Source organism: Silene latifolia, chromosome 10, assembly GCF_048544455.1.
Source record: "Silene latifolia isolate original U9 population chromosome 10, ASM4854445v1, whole genome shotgun sequence".
Lineage (NCBI taxonomy): Eukaryota > Viridiplantae > Streptophyta > Magnoliopsida > Caryophyllales > Caryophyllaceae > Silene > Silene latifolia.
Window position 1 is genome coordinate 73,195,650 of NC_133535.1, and position 15,354 is coordinate 73,211,003.

Genomic DNA, 15,354 nt, shown 5'->3' on the forward strand with positions numbered 1-15,354 from the left:
CACATGAGAGCGAATGAAGTACTCACCAAATATGCATTAGACTCTAACGACCATCCTTTTGATCTTTGACATTGTAACACCCCCATATTCCGAGGAGCCTTAACTAGGCCTTCCTTATTATATAAGGGCGTTACCATCTCAGTTGCCCGAGGTAAGTAATCATCAAAAGTCGATAAAAGAACAATTATAGTTATATGACAAGTGATACAACCAACTAACAAACTACAGATACAACTCGTCAGCTACACATTATCGCTATCAGAACTCGTGACGACTCATTCCCGCCAGGACTCCAGCTATCAACCATATCAACACCTGCTAAGACTGACTGCTCACCATAAGGGATCACGGCAGACACATAAACAAACAAGACAACCACACAAGGTCAGTAACTGAGGCAAGACTCAACATAAACCAACAACAATTGCCAACATAATACAAACACAACCAAACACACACAATCACACCCACTCCAATCACTCTCTGTCACCGACTGTCCACTGGACCAGCCCTACCTGTGGGGGACCGCAGCCGTTCCCACCTAAGCCCCGCTCATCATACTGAGTGATAACCCTGTGGCATTAATGTGCACATCCCCTCCCGTGGCGGGTTCCACGGAAGGCGAAACTAGGGCGTGAAGCCACTCCCGCAAGTGACTCCACTCAGCCGAGGACGCACCTCAAGAACCAGAGACAATCAATCACAGACAGCTGAAATACAACAACAACCAACAAACTTTATACACCAATCGACTACCGCATGTACTCTGCCACACAAACACAACAACAACACAACAACCACGACACAACAACCGACACACTAGACCATCCACAGAAACTGAGTAGGCGAACCTACCTTTAAGCGACTGCAACGATTCCACGCCCACACACGCAAGACCCAGCAATCAAGCAACACCTATACACACAATACAATCATCTATTACTACCATTCTAATCCCAACTGAAACCACAACACACAGATGATGATGACGACATACCTACATGAGGAAAACTTGGTAAAGGATCGCTACCCGACTCAAGCTACGCACTCCTAAGGCATAAGGACCTTCAAGGGCTTCCATGGAGGACATATGATGAAGGGAAGTGGAAAGGGCGACATCTAGGTTTAGGAGAAAGAGGCGGAAATGATTTGCGGATTTAACAAAACACGATTATAAACCTTCGCTGAAAAGACGCTACTCGATCGAGTGGCCCACCTACTCGATCGAGTGGCCCCTACTCGATCGAGTGGCCCCTACTCGATCAAGTATCCAAGCTACTCGATCGAGTAGCCTCTACTCTATCGAGTACCACCCCTAACTCGAAACATAGGATAACTTTGGTACGCACTTCTAAGGGCTATTACTACTCTCGAGGTCGGTCAACGCTGGTCAACAAGTCTCTAAAAGGGTGGGTATTACAGTCTTCCCCCCTTAAAAAGAACTTCATCCCCGAAGTTCAACTCACCTATCTCAAAGCACAAGATACGGTAACAAAACGACATCACTACTCTTCCTACATAGGTCACTACTCCCCGGAAATACTATCCCCCATGTCATCATCATCAACTGTCTAACACTCCATATAGATCGACTTCAACAAGCTACCACTTGAAATACTAACCTCACCACATGAACCAACACAACCAACGAATACTCTTCTGTTCACAACTCTTAGCCACACACTACGAGATTACACGTTCACTAATAACAATCATCAACACGAAATATGTCACCTTAACACCACTATGTTACTCAACGATACAATTCTATTCAAACGCATGACATCACAACTATCTCAACCTTTACTTCCCCATCCAATTTACTCAACAACCGAAGAAAATAATTATAGTTTCGTGCAAGAAATATAACCGAAATAATAGAGAACATTATTAACAAACAACCAAAAGATTGCAGTGTCGGCCTTTTTATTTCGCGACATTACTCTTCCCCTCTAAAAGGAACTTCGTCCCCGAAGTTCACCACCAAATCACTACACATACTATTTAAAACGTACTTCTTGTCATAAAAACCAACACATATGATTCAGTATCGATATTACTCATTACTCATACAACCATTAATTCATGAAGGCATATGCATTATATTTGAATAACTAGCCACTGTCAAGAATGCATGTAAATACCATTTGTAATTGTATATGGAAGGACACAACTCCGGTGAAATATAATTAGTGGACATTACGGATGTAAAATGATTGCAATAAGAACCAACTACTATTCCACTATTTGTTATGAATATGTATCCAAAACCCAAACACAACTTTCATTCATATGAAATAAACGGTTTAAACATGTTACTAATCATCAACAACCATATTAAACACCAAAACATGTTACTATATAACCATTAAACAATTTTAATTAACGAAAAGTTTCTGTAACAGTGCTGCTCGATCGAGTATATATGGTACTCGATCGATAGCCCGCTACTCGATCGAGTGTCTTGGCTACACGATCGAGTAGGCCTGAGATCAGAATACTCCAACCTAGTCACACCTGCAGCTACTCGACCGAGTATGGGGTACTCTGTCGAGTACCCACAGGTCAAAATCTTGGAAATTCTTGTCATAACACCATATATATATATAAAGCGTCACATAAGCGCGAGTCAGGATGACAACCCGACCCCCAAAATCCTGCAAATAAGTTCAAACTAAGCAAATCCGGCATTATGGCCATCCATACAAACCAAATTAAAAGTTCCAACTAACAACGATCACTAACATCCCACATAACCAAACCACAAACAAAGAGAAGAAAAAGGAGTATCACTCCTGCTGCTGCTGCTGCTCATCCATCATCTCATCTCCACCACCATCTCCTCCCGAGGTGCCTGCTCCCGATTACCCAAGACCCGCATCAACCCCTGCCCCAGCTCCAGGACTCACATACCATGGGGTCAAGCCACCAAAAGCAAAGGACTGTGGTGTCCCCCATGCTGTCTGGTCCACCCCGTAAGAGTGAAAAACCCCACTGTAGTCCCCAACTCCGCTCTACCACACTGGATGTGGTCCCTCGGTCCCAATCCCCTGAGCATACGCCATCTCATACATGTTCCGGAGTGTCAAAGTAGATGACACTCTCTCTGCCAAGTAGCTCGAACGCGTCTCCGGGGTATCGAGGTAGGGGTAACAAGGAAAAGGGTGCTGCTGTGGTGCTGCTGGTCGTGGTCTGGTCTCAGCTGTCCTCTCCCTCACCAGACGAGGTCCCCTCCCCAACCTGGGTCTCTCCTCCACTGTGCCACGTTCTCCCCTTTCTTCGGCTCGGGCATCACCCGAAGGATCGTGTCATCAATGAGGTATATCTGCAACTATCGAGGTACATCATCATCCTCCTCCTCCTCATCGGAGTCAATGGCTACCACCACTAGGTCTAACGGCTCTGTCGGTGGGAGGTGCTCAGGAGCCGGGATCCTCATCCACCTCATACCCCACACCCTCCAAGCTAGGCTACCATCAGCTAAAGTTCTCAACCATTTCAGGTCGAGGTAGTAGTCTCTGTCCATGGTAGGCACCGGTGTGGATAGAGGAACGTACTCAGAAGAAGCCTCAAAGGAGGCTCGCTTTTCAGCTAGCCGAGTGGCGATAACACCACAACTCAAGTACCGAGTGGTAAAAGTAGGCATCAAGGCAAGGCTAGCAGAGACCATGGCAGGAGCATTGAAGACCACCCTCTCGGTCCGCTCCGGGTTAAGGTAAGACATCAAAAGCAACAGTTCATGATTGTTCAGCTTACTCATATCTAGCCTCTCATAAAGAAGGTTCGAAATAGATCGAAGGAAGATCCTTAAAGTAACATGTTGAACATCGTTAATCAACATGTTGCTGGAGGTGGGAGCTGACTTTCCGGAAAGACAAGGCATAAGGCGGCAAACACCGCACTCAGATGGGATCTCATTGATGGAATCCTTGGGAGGCTTGGCCAACCCAAGGTGAGAAGAAAAAAGGTCCATAGACAACACAAAACTCGTGTTCATAAGACGGAACTCAACAGATTGTGCAGGTGGCTTGTAATTAAACGAGCTCATAAACTCCAAAGTCAGAAAAAAGATAGGAATGCTTCCTCAAACGATACAACCCCGTGAACCGCAAGGTCTCAAAGATATGACGGACATCCGTCTCAATTCCCAAGTCATCAAGAAGTGTGGTATCCACACAACGGGTGGGTCTCATCTTGCGTTTCTGTAACGCCACGAATCTCTCCCTTTGTTTAAAGTCCACAAACACTACTGAAGGATACTCGGGTACGGACGGTACAACCGGTCCGCTACCCTCCCCAATTTCGGGCTGTGAAGCCCTCCCCCTGTTACTCTAACGGGTCCCTATGTTTTGTCTCGGCATCTGTTTCAGCATACAATTTAAACATACTTGCATAAGAACTTAAAACATGTAATTTACACAATTAAACATTGAACGAAAAATCATCTAGGTACACACTTTCACCAACAACTTCCCAATTTGATATATAAATTCAGTTTATAGTATTTCAGACGATCTTCATAGTTGTGAAAATTTTAGCATGAATGATTATGATCTACTTGACCACTTCAACTGTCGTGACATGGCTCAAATGCTATTCCATATATATACTTGCTAACATGTGAAACATTCATGTATGTTCGTAGAAAGGCAACTTAACACATGCCATCACCAACCTTCAACATTATGAGCAAACCTTTCAATTAAACTAGTCAGACGGTCTCTACAGCTGTAATGATTTTGACACATTCATCAACAATTAACATCACCATTACTATATTAAAAGTTTAACTCTTGCATATACATTCATATCCAATACAAAATCTCAAATATAGCAAACGAATTTCAATTTGGGGCACTTTTAAGACGGAGTTTTAAAGCAAGTTTTAAGGTGAAAATGACAAAATCCAACTTCCAACATGCAATATGTAACATATAGTACTCAATTTCATCATCCAACCTGTAGAAAACAACCAAAATCAATTTTGATTTTGCAAACCCTAGAAAAATTCGTCCCCAATTTTGCAATTTCTATTCTACTTTCAACATAATTAACACCGACAAACATAAAAGGGGGGAAGCATGTGAATCATATTACAACAATTACACGCAATTTTTCGCCCATATGAATCGAAATTTCAGATTATGCTATCCTTCTAATAGATTCAAAGTGATAAAAAACATGTAAATAGGGAAGAAATCCATACCTTTATCAAATAGGAAGTGAAAGAACGTAATTAAACAAATGAAACAACCCAAACTAATCACCACAACCACAAAGATAGGAGAGTTTTGAGAGATTTAGGAGCTTAGAGTTTCGAATAAGGAAGAAAGAATAAGAAGAATGAGAAAGAATAAGGGTTTTAAGAAACCCGTAAAAGTCAGTGTACTGTAGCCTACTCGATCGAGTGCCTAGGGTACTCGATCGAGTGCCCTCTACTCGATCGGGTAGGTGCTATTTCGTCGAGTATCCGCAGAAGATTCCCACATTTCGACGTCATAGCTTCCTAACTAGATCGAGTGAGGTCTACTCGGTCTAGTAAACACTCGCACTCGGTCAAGTAAGGTTAAGTACTCGGTCAGAGATACAAAATTAACTGGAGATTCCTGCAAAACAATATCATGTGTCGATTCCAAACCAAGTTCGGAATCGTCACTGGTTATCGTACTCACTCACATATCACCATTACTGCTCAAATATATCATACCGTCTCATCAGATAAGATTCATATCACATTACGCTACAACAAACTTCACGCAACATGGTTTACCTGCTACCGAGCCATCCGTATACGCAATTATGTCATTGTTTTATGTCTAAACTCGTCTTACCACATTGTTAACAACTTATACTTACGCTAATTAAAACATACAATTAACGATGAATTTTCCACATATCATGCAAATGTAATACTATCATGCTCAAGCGTCAACATAAACGAATTATTCTACGCCAATTAATCCCCACACAGCGGAAACTTTCAATCATTAAGCATGGCATATACGCATCACTATCTGCTATTTCTCATACTATAACTCAACACTTCTTTAACTATTATCATTGTAACTACTGTAGGACTTATAAACTCATATAAGGTCACCATCCCTAACAACTTGAAGTAAACACCCACACGACCACTTTTTTATATTGAAGCATACACTCCTACACTTTTCACGCATTTCTATTAAATAAAACCTTTTACGTTTCTCATTATCATCACATATACTTATTAATTCTACCAAAACTTCACCACACACGATCCGGATGCAACTATCATGCCTATATCAACTTCAACAAAGACTCAACCACCGATAGTTCCAACGTAATCAACATACACATTGAGTACATAGACACGGACTCCACATTCCCATACCCAGTGATTGGCTTAAGTACAATGAGGCCAGGATTTTGAAATGAGGGCGTCTACTCACCCAAAATCTAGCATCAGCCGGGGCTCCCATTGCACATACACCAGGTTCATTTTATGAGACTCACTATCTTCATTAAGTTCATTTGTTACAGGTTCCAAAATCGTCGCTCTGATACCACTTTGTAACACCCCCATATTCCGAGGAGCCTTAACTAGGCCTTCCTTAGTATATAAGGGCGTTACCATCTCGGTTTCCCGAGGTAAGTAATCATCAAAAGTCGATAAAAGAACAATTATAGTTATATTACAAGTGATACAACAAACTAACACACTACAGATACAACTCGTCAGCTACACATTATCGCTATCAGAACTCGTGACGACTCATTCCCGCCAGGACTCCAGCTATCAACCACATCAACACCTGCTAAGACTGACTGCTCACCATAAGGGATCACGGCAGACACATAAACAAACAAGACAACCACACAAGATCAGTAACTGAGGCAAGACTCAACATAAACCAACAACAATTGCCAACATAATACAAACACAACCAAACACACATAATCACACCCACTCCAATCAATCTCCGTCACCGACTGTCCACCAGACCAGCCCTGTCTGTGGGGGACCGCAGCCGTTCCCACCTAAGCCCCGCTCATCATACTGAGCGATAACCCTGTCCCATTAATGTGCACACCCTCTCCCGTGGCGGGTTCCATAGAGGGCGAAACTAGGGCGTGAAGCCACTCCCGCAAGTGACTCCACTCAGCCGAGGATGCACCTTGAGAACCAGAGACAATAATTCACAAACGGCTGCAATACAACAACAACCAAAAAACTGTATACACAAATCGACTGCCGCATGTACTCTGCCACACAAAGACAACAACAACACAACAACCACGACACAACAACCGACACACTAGACCATCCACAGAAACTGAGTAGGCGAACCTACCTTTAAGCGACTGCAACGATTCCATGCCCACACACGCAAGACCCAGCAATCAAGCAACACCTATACACACAATACAATCATCTATTACTACCATTCTAATCCCAACTGAAACCACAAGACACAGATGATGATGACGACATACCTACATGAGGAAAACTTGGCAAAGGATCGCTACCCGACTCAAGCTACGCACTCCTAAGGAATAAGGACCTTAAAGGGCTTCCATGGAGGACACATGGTGAAGGGAAGAGGAAAGGGCGACATCTAGGTTTAGGAGAAAGAGGCGTAAATGATTTGCAGATTTAACAAAACACGATTATAAACCTTCGCTGAAAAGACGCTACTCGATCGAGTGGCCCACCTACTCGATCGAGTGGCCCCTACTCGATCGAGTATCCAAGCTACTCGATCGAGTAGCCTCTACTTTATCGAGTACCACCCCTAACTCGAAACATAGGATAACTTTGGTACGCACTTCTAATGGCTATTACTACTCCCGAGGTCGGTCAACGCTGGTCAACGGGTCTCTAAAAGGGCGGGTATTACAGACAAAACCAAAGGAAGCAATCAATTTCTTTTTTTCTTTTCAATTCTCGCCTTTTTTTTTCGATTTTTCTTTTCTTTTTTTTTTCTTTCTTTTTCTTTTGCTTCATATTTTTTTCTTTTTCCTACACAAGGATACAAAACAATTGCTAAAAATTACTTTGCCATACCCACATGACAATAAGTCCCAATCCCAACCATAATAGCAAAATAGACATGATAAATAAGCAACTGCGACTGTCCCGATAAGGTAGGCAAATTCTAGGATTGTAGCTTCATAGGATGTAATTTAAAGTTGGCTACAATGGTTCAAACGGGCTAAACAAAAGGTAATGTAAGGCTTATTTGAATGGTGAGAACAACCTATCCACATGTACTTAGTTAAATGAAACCAATTAAAGTATCAAGAAATCAATGTCACACTTATGCAGTTTGATATTACACATTCCACAAGGAGAAACTGAAAGATCATACATCCATATTAGACTCTCTAATAAAATTAATTTATCTCATAAATTGTTACTTAGGTGATCTATGTAACATGCATGCTAATATGAAAGCATAAAAAGAAGGTATAAGGAAAAACAATTTCCTTACATTGAATATATGGTAAAATGGGCACAAACTAGTTCTCCTTACTATTTTGTTCTTGAGCTAAAGTGATATGGATGATCCTCCTTGAAAAACCTTCAAAAAGAAAGTCTCCTTCAAGTTGCACCCAAGAACTAACCCAATAATAATAACAAGTTTGTACTAGTAACTTGTTAATATTGCTCCCTTGATAAATATTAGTAATATCACTAACTTATCTTAGTAATATTATTAATGTATACTAGTTGATGAATTAGTATTGTAGAGAGATAGAGAGAAAAGTTCACATGCAAAATGTAGAGTGTAAAATGAGGTAGTGTAAAAATGTGAACAAATGATGGAGTATATGGGGGAAAAGTGGCAGGTGGGTGGAGTGTGGAAGTGGAGGATTTTGTCTTATATTTTATCTTACATCACATGCAAAATGTTGTATAAGATTAATTATGGTAGTATACAAAATAAGGTAAATGATTATGTGAGTAATCATCCACTACACTTATTTTACACGGTTAACTTGACCATTTACGGGTCCATGTTGGTTCTTATATTTGTCGCACAAATCCGTGTAATTATTATTTTAAACATCGTATCATGTTTAAATACTTCTATAATTAATTCGTCCAATTCACTCCGTAAATATACATGTACCACTACACATATTATTTACGTACTAATATTAATCACATTAATCAATTAGTACAATTTTAGCAAATTAACAGTTAATTAACTAAAACCCATTTCCCAAAACTTATTATTTAATTATCGCATAATTAAATAATAACTGCCGCTTCTCGAGTTCGCAACTCGAAATCTCTCTAAAAATAATCGACTAACCTCTTAGTCTATAAATCAAGGGACTAAACAAATTGTATCTCATACAATTAATTAGTTATCAATTGGGGTTTGTTCTTTTAGGTGTGACCGAAAGGGGTCAGTTGATCACCGCCGTCTCTCGACAATAACGTCAAACTCTAGTCAGCCAACCGTTATCGATTTACGTTAAACAACTGACGAGGATCAAATAATTACATATCTGATGATATTCCATTAATGAGATTTATTATGTTAACGCACTATTGGGGAGGACACTAACTCCAACAATCTCCCACTTGTCTGACACAAGGTGTGCACTACCAATTCTCTTGTCCGTTTTAATCTCCCACTCAATGCAAGGTGTCTTTCAGGTCGCACTTGCACATGAACACATCGCGAGTGGTTTTCTTGATCGGGAGTGTGACTACCTGACCGGAAAAATCTCTCACAGATTACTTCCGAGCGTGGCCACGCATTTGTAGTCATTAACTCCTCGAGTGGCCTTGAGATATAGTTACCCAACGTGGGTGGACAATTCCTGTATGCCCTCTCTATCCTATTGCACAATACAGCTCACCATGACCTAGTAAATGCCCTTTTGGCCTCTTTTCACGGCACGACCTAGGACAAAAACCAAAGTCACTCGAAAACTGCACCTGCTCAGATAATAGTCTCCGTCAAAAGAATCGACTCATTAGAACATCTTAGAGATCCCCGCCACGACCAGGCGTCTATAATAGAACTTAGGGACTCTCTAAATGGTCACTGTCCGGCAAAGTGTCACACACTTTGCATATGTAATCGACCAGTCATCACATATGACCTTATGGTGTGGAACAACCATCAATCGACTTACAATCTAGTCACCCCGAGACGTCACCTCATTAAGTGACTAGGGACAAAATACAGTGTTCATCTTATTCACTTGAATAGTGTTCAACATTGTCTCCACAACTTATTCAGATAAACAAGGTATTAAAACTTAGTCACACTAAATAAAGATTCATAAAAGAATGAATACGAAAACAATGAATGTGATTATCATATATATAATAAAAGATACATAATCCAATTATTACATATCCATAATCTAAAGAAAATATGGTACTCGTTTCAATCCCATAGAGACGACATGACCATCATGCTTAGCCTTTGATAAAGGCTTGGTTAAAGGATCAGCAATATTGTCATCTGTCCTAACCTTACAAATATCAATTTCCTTCCTTTCCACATAATCTCTAATTACATGGTATTTCCTTTCAATGTGTCTAGATTTGTTACTAGACTTAGGCTCTTTGGCTTGAAAAATAGCTCCACTGTTATCACAATATAGAGTGATAGGATCTTTGGCGGAATGGACTACTCCTAGCCCCTCCATGAATTGCCGAATCCAAACAGCTTCCTTCGCAGCCTCAGACGTTGCAAGGTACTGAGCCTCTGTTGTAGAATCTGTGGTAACACTTTGCTTGAAGCTCTTCCAGCAAATAGCTCCTCCATTTAGCATAAACACATAGCCGGATTGGGATTTCATGTCATCCCGATCGGTTTGGAAAATTGCGTCTATGTACCCTCTTACACGCAACTCAGTTTCTCCTCCAAACACTAAGAACGGATCCTTAGTCCTTCTCTAGTACTTAAGGATGTTCTTTACGGCTATCCAGTGACTCTCACCAGACTTGTCTTGATACCGACTTGTCATGCTCAAGGCATACGCAACGTCGGGACGAGTGCAAATCATAGCATACATGATAGACCCAACAGCGGAAGCATAAGGGACGGTCTTCATGTGTTCAATTTCCTTAGGGGTGGAGGGAGACTGTGACTTGCTCAAAGTAATCCCTTGGCCCATAGATAGAAATCCTCTCTTGGAGTATTTCATATTGAACCGGTCAAGAACTTTGTCAATATAAGCTTCTTGACTCAATGCTAGTATCCTCTTGGACCTATCCCTATAGATCCGGATACCCAAGATTCGTTGTGCCTCTCCCAAGTCCTTCATTTGGAAGTGTTTCCCTAGCCACTCCTTAACAGAAGTGAGTGATGGAACATCATTCCCAATGAGCAATATGTCATCCACATATAGGACAAGGAATGCAACCTTACTCCCACTAAACTTCATGTATAAACACGGTTCTTCCACACTTCTAGTGAAACCGTATTGTTTAATAACATGATCAAAGCGATGATTCCAACTTCTAGATGCTTGCCTGAGACCATAAATAGACTTCTTGAGCTTACACACCTTCTTAGGGTTAGATGTATCCACAAAACCTTCGGGTTGTATCATGTACACCTCTTCTTCTAGAATCCCATTCAAGAAGGCGGTTTTGACATCCATTTGCCAAATCTCATAATCATGAAATGCGGCAACCGCTAAGATTATCCCAACTGACCTAAGCATAGCGACTGGAGCGAAGGTTTCGTCATAGTGTAAACCATGAACTTGGGTGAAACCTTTTGCCACCAATCTAGCTTTGTAAACATCCACATGTTTATCCACGCCGAGTTTAATTTTGTATATCCATTTACACTGAAGAGGTCGCACTCCCTCAGGTAAATCCACCAAGTCCCATACTTGGTTCTCGTACATGGAATCCATTTCAGACCGCATGGCTTCTAGCCAAAGCGAGGAGTCGGGACTAGACATGGCCGATTTGTAGGTCGTGGGTTCATTACTTTCAAGAAGTAACAAAATACCATCCTCTTCGATGTTACCAAGGTAGCGATCAGGTGGATTCGAAATCCTACTTGACTTTCTCGGAACAATTACCGTTTCAGAGGAAGAGGGAATGCTCACCTCCACGTTCTCCTCTACCTCATTCTCGGTTTGTGGCTCTCGAACTTCTTCAAGTTTAAATTTTCTCCCACTATGTCTCCTAGAAATAAATTCCTTTTCTAGGAAGACAGCATCACGAGCCACAAACACTTTGTTCTCGTGTTTATTGTAGAAGTAATAGCCATGTATTTCCCTTGGATATCATACAAAAAGACATTTGTCAGACCTAGGTGCAAGCTTATTGTCAGACTTGATCTTAACGTATGCTTCGCAACCCCAAATACACATGAATGACAAATGACGGACTTTCCCTGTCCATATCTCATAAGGAGTCTTATCTGCCGCTTTAGTTGGGCTTCGATTTAGTGAAAATACTGCAGACAAGAGGGCAAAACCCCAAAATGAATTAGGAAGCTCAGTTAGACTCATCATTGACCGAACCATATCAAGTAAAGTTTGGTTTCTCCTTTCGGCCACACCATTTAATTGCGGTGTGCCAGGAGGAGTCCATTGTGATACTATACAACAATATTTTAGGTGTGAATCAAATTCAATATTTAGATACGCACCACCACGGTCGGACCGTAGAGTCTTTATCTTTTTATCCAATTGGTTCTCTACTTCTTTTTTAAACTCTTTGAACTTGTCAAAAGCTTCACTCTTGTTCTTCATTAAGTAGACATACCCATTGACACGGCTATCGCAACCCTATCAAAGATAAAACCTAACGGTCTCAACTAAAATGTAGCAGAGGCAGTCGAGTATCGAATCCACAGGGAGGTAATGTAATTATAGCTGTCTATTCTAATCCTATGGTAACAATTGGGGGGTTTGATTTGATTCTAAACTAAGAGTAATAAAAGCAATAAAATACGATTTAACTATCAAGAGGAGAGGAAAATGTCGGGATTTCGGTTCACTACGGTAGTCTAACAACTCGGCAGTAAATGACTCAGACGAACTAATGTGAGACGGATGCTAGAAGGTCCTTTCGGTCCACTTCCTATCCTAAAATACCACTAACTTAACTTTCGTCCTCATTAGGGCAGTCTACTTTTTATAGCAGGCCTATTTAGTCCAATCTTTCGATCCAGGATTAATTGTAGCCAGTTTAATGGGTGACATAGAAGCGTGCACTCAACTAGGTCGGGAATTACAGTTAAATTGCTATAGTGACAGAGTCTCTTATCAGTTCATCTAATTCATTCACTACATCGTCATCTTCCTACCGCAGATTCCCTAATCCCGACATGAAGGGTTTAGTTACTCATGTTCGTAATTAATCTAACAGCAATTAGGTTCCCAGCAGAAGACATAATGAAATAACAACAAAATGCAATAAAGGAAATTAGGGCAAGGGAGAATGATAACATAAACAAGAAATTAGAGCAACAAGTGATTATTATTAATAAAGAGAAAGGAGGGATTACAATCTGAGCAAATCCGGCGTAAAGAACACTGAATCCGAGCGAAACAATAATCCCAAGGCAAAAGCAACAGTGGAAAGAATAAAGTACGTGCTAAAGTTCTATAGTTCTTCTAGTATGAAAGATAGTAAAAAAGAGTGCCTAATAACCTAATTAACTTAGGTTTAAATAGAAAAAGAACTAAGGTCTACGGAAATAACAACTCACGGACTAATTAAAAGCCCATGCCCGTGAAAACCTCTCGATCGAGTGGATTAAACCACTCGATCGACCAACATCTCAGCAGAAGTTCCTCGATCGACCAACAGGTCACTCGATCGAGGGCTTGGTCTTGTGCAGCTTACTCGATCGAGTAAGGGACAATTCGATCGAGCCTCGGGGGTATAGAAACCACTCGATCGATCAGCAAACAACTCGATCGACTGATTTCGTCTTCATTCCAGCTCACGTCTTCACCCATGTGTCTCGTAATGCGTGCCATGACGCTTCCAAGTGCAGTATCTTACTCTGGGACAATCCCGTCTCCTCTAGATCCATGCAAAAAGGGCAAAAAGGGATATGGTTCCACTACTTTCGCGAACATTCCTACAGAAAGGACAAAATACACCAAAGTAGCAAATTCGGGGCAAAATACCATAAAAATAGTATAGAAATGCATAGAAATACGTGCTGAAATAGGCTAAAAAGACTATACATTAGGCACGTATCAAATCTCCCCAAACCAAACCTTTACTCGCCCTCGAGTTAACTCAAAACTAAACTAATGGAACGGAAATGATAACTCAGAGCTAGCTTAACTTGTCTACTTGAACCAATTTAATGCAACGAAGATCAACAGTTAAAGCCAAGCGATCGAGACGCAAACGAATTATAAGTCATTCGTAAATAAAGTGACCTATCGACCTTGCAAGACCAACAAAACTGGACTCTCACGTGGTCACTCTTCTCTCATGAAGCAAAGGGAAAATGTAATATGTAAAAGAGAGAAGAAAAGACAGTCACTCACCTAACTGCGACCTACATAGCATGCATGCAACAAGAATGAAAGACAATTCAAGTACTAATGCCCAAATTCACCAAATCCGTCACCTACATTCCATTGCTAGAACTTTAATCTTCAATAGCCCCTTGTTTTCCCCTCTATTTGTGTTCATCTTCACTGTTTTTAAAGGGAATTAGGGTTTGCGGCTTTTTCGATTAAAATCCGCTCTTGTTGCTTGTTTATTTGAAGTTTAATTGCTATTATAGGATCATCATCATCAAGTAAGTGTTTCACTCACACTCTTTGCATTCTCTCTTCGATTAATTCGATTTTCTTGAGGTGATTTTGAATTAGGGTTCGAAAAATCTATGTCTAGTCGAATTCTTTTCGATTTAATTGTGTTTATATGCCCTTAATTCGCTTGTTGATGATCTTATCCCAATTCCTCACTGTTTCCACATGTTTAATTCGAAATTTGCACAAGATTTCCGCGATTAGGGTTCCTGAGTCGAGTTTTTCGATGTCAGACGGTCTTATGCTGTCTTGCTTTGTTTAACTTTAGTCCATGCTTCCTTGCTGCTGTTGTTAACCGTTTTTCCGTCCCCTGTCGTTATTACATACTATAAACTAATGGTATCTTGCTCTGCGAGTCGACTTTTTCGCCTGCTAGTAGCCCTATATGTTGCCATATGCAGTTCTCTTGCTCATTTTACCTCTATTAGTAGCCATAACTATGTCACTTTATTAACACTCGCATGCTGTATTTCGAAGTTTTGAGGAATTGTTGGGTTTTGCTTGCTGTAAGTCAAATTTTTTCGAATGATAGGGCCATTATTTGCTGCCACATGTTGGTTAACGGGTTGTTTTAACCACGGTTAGCAGCCATCT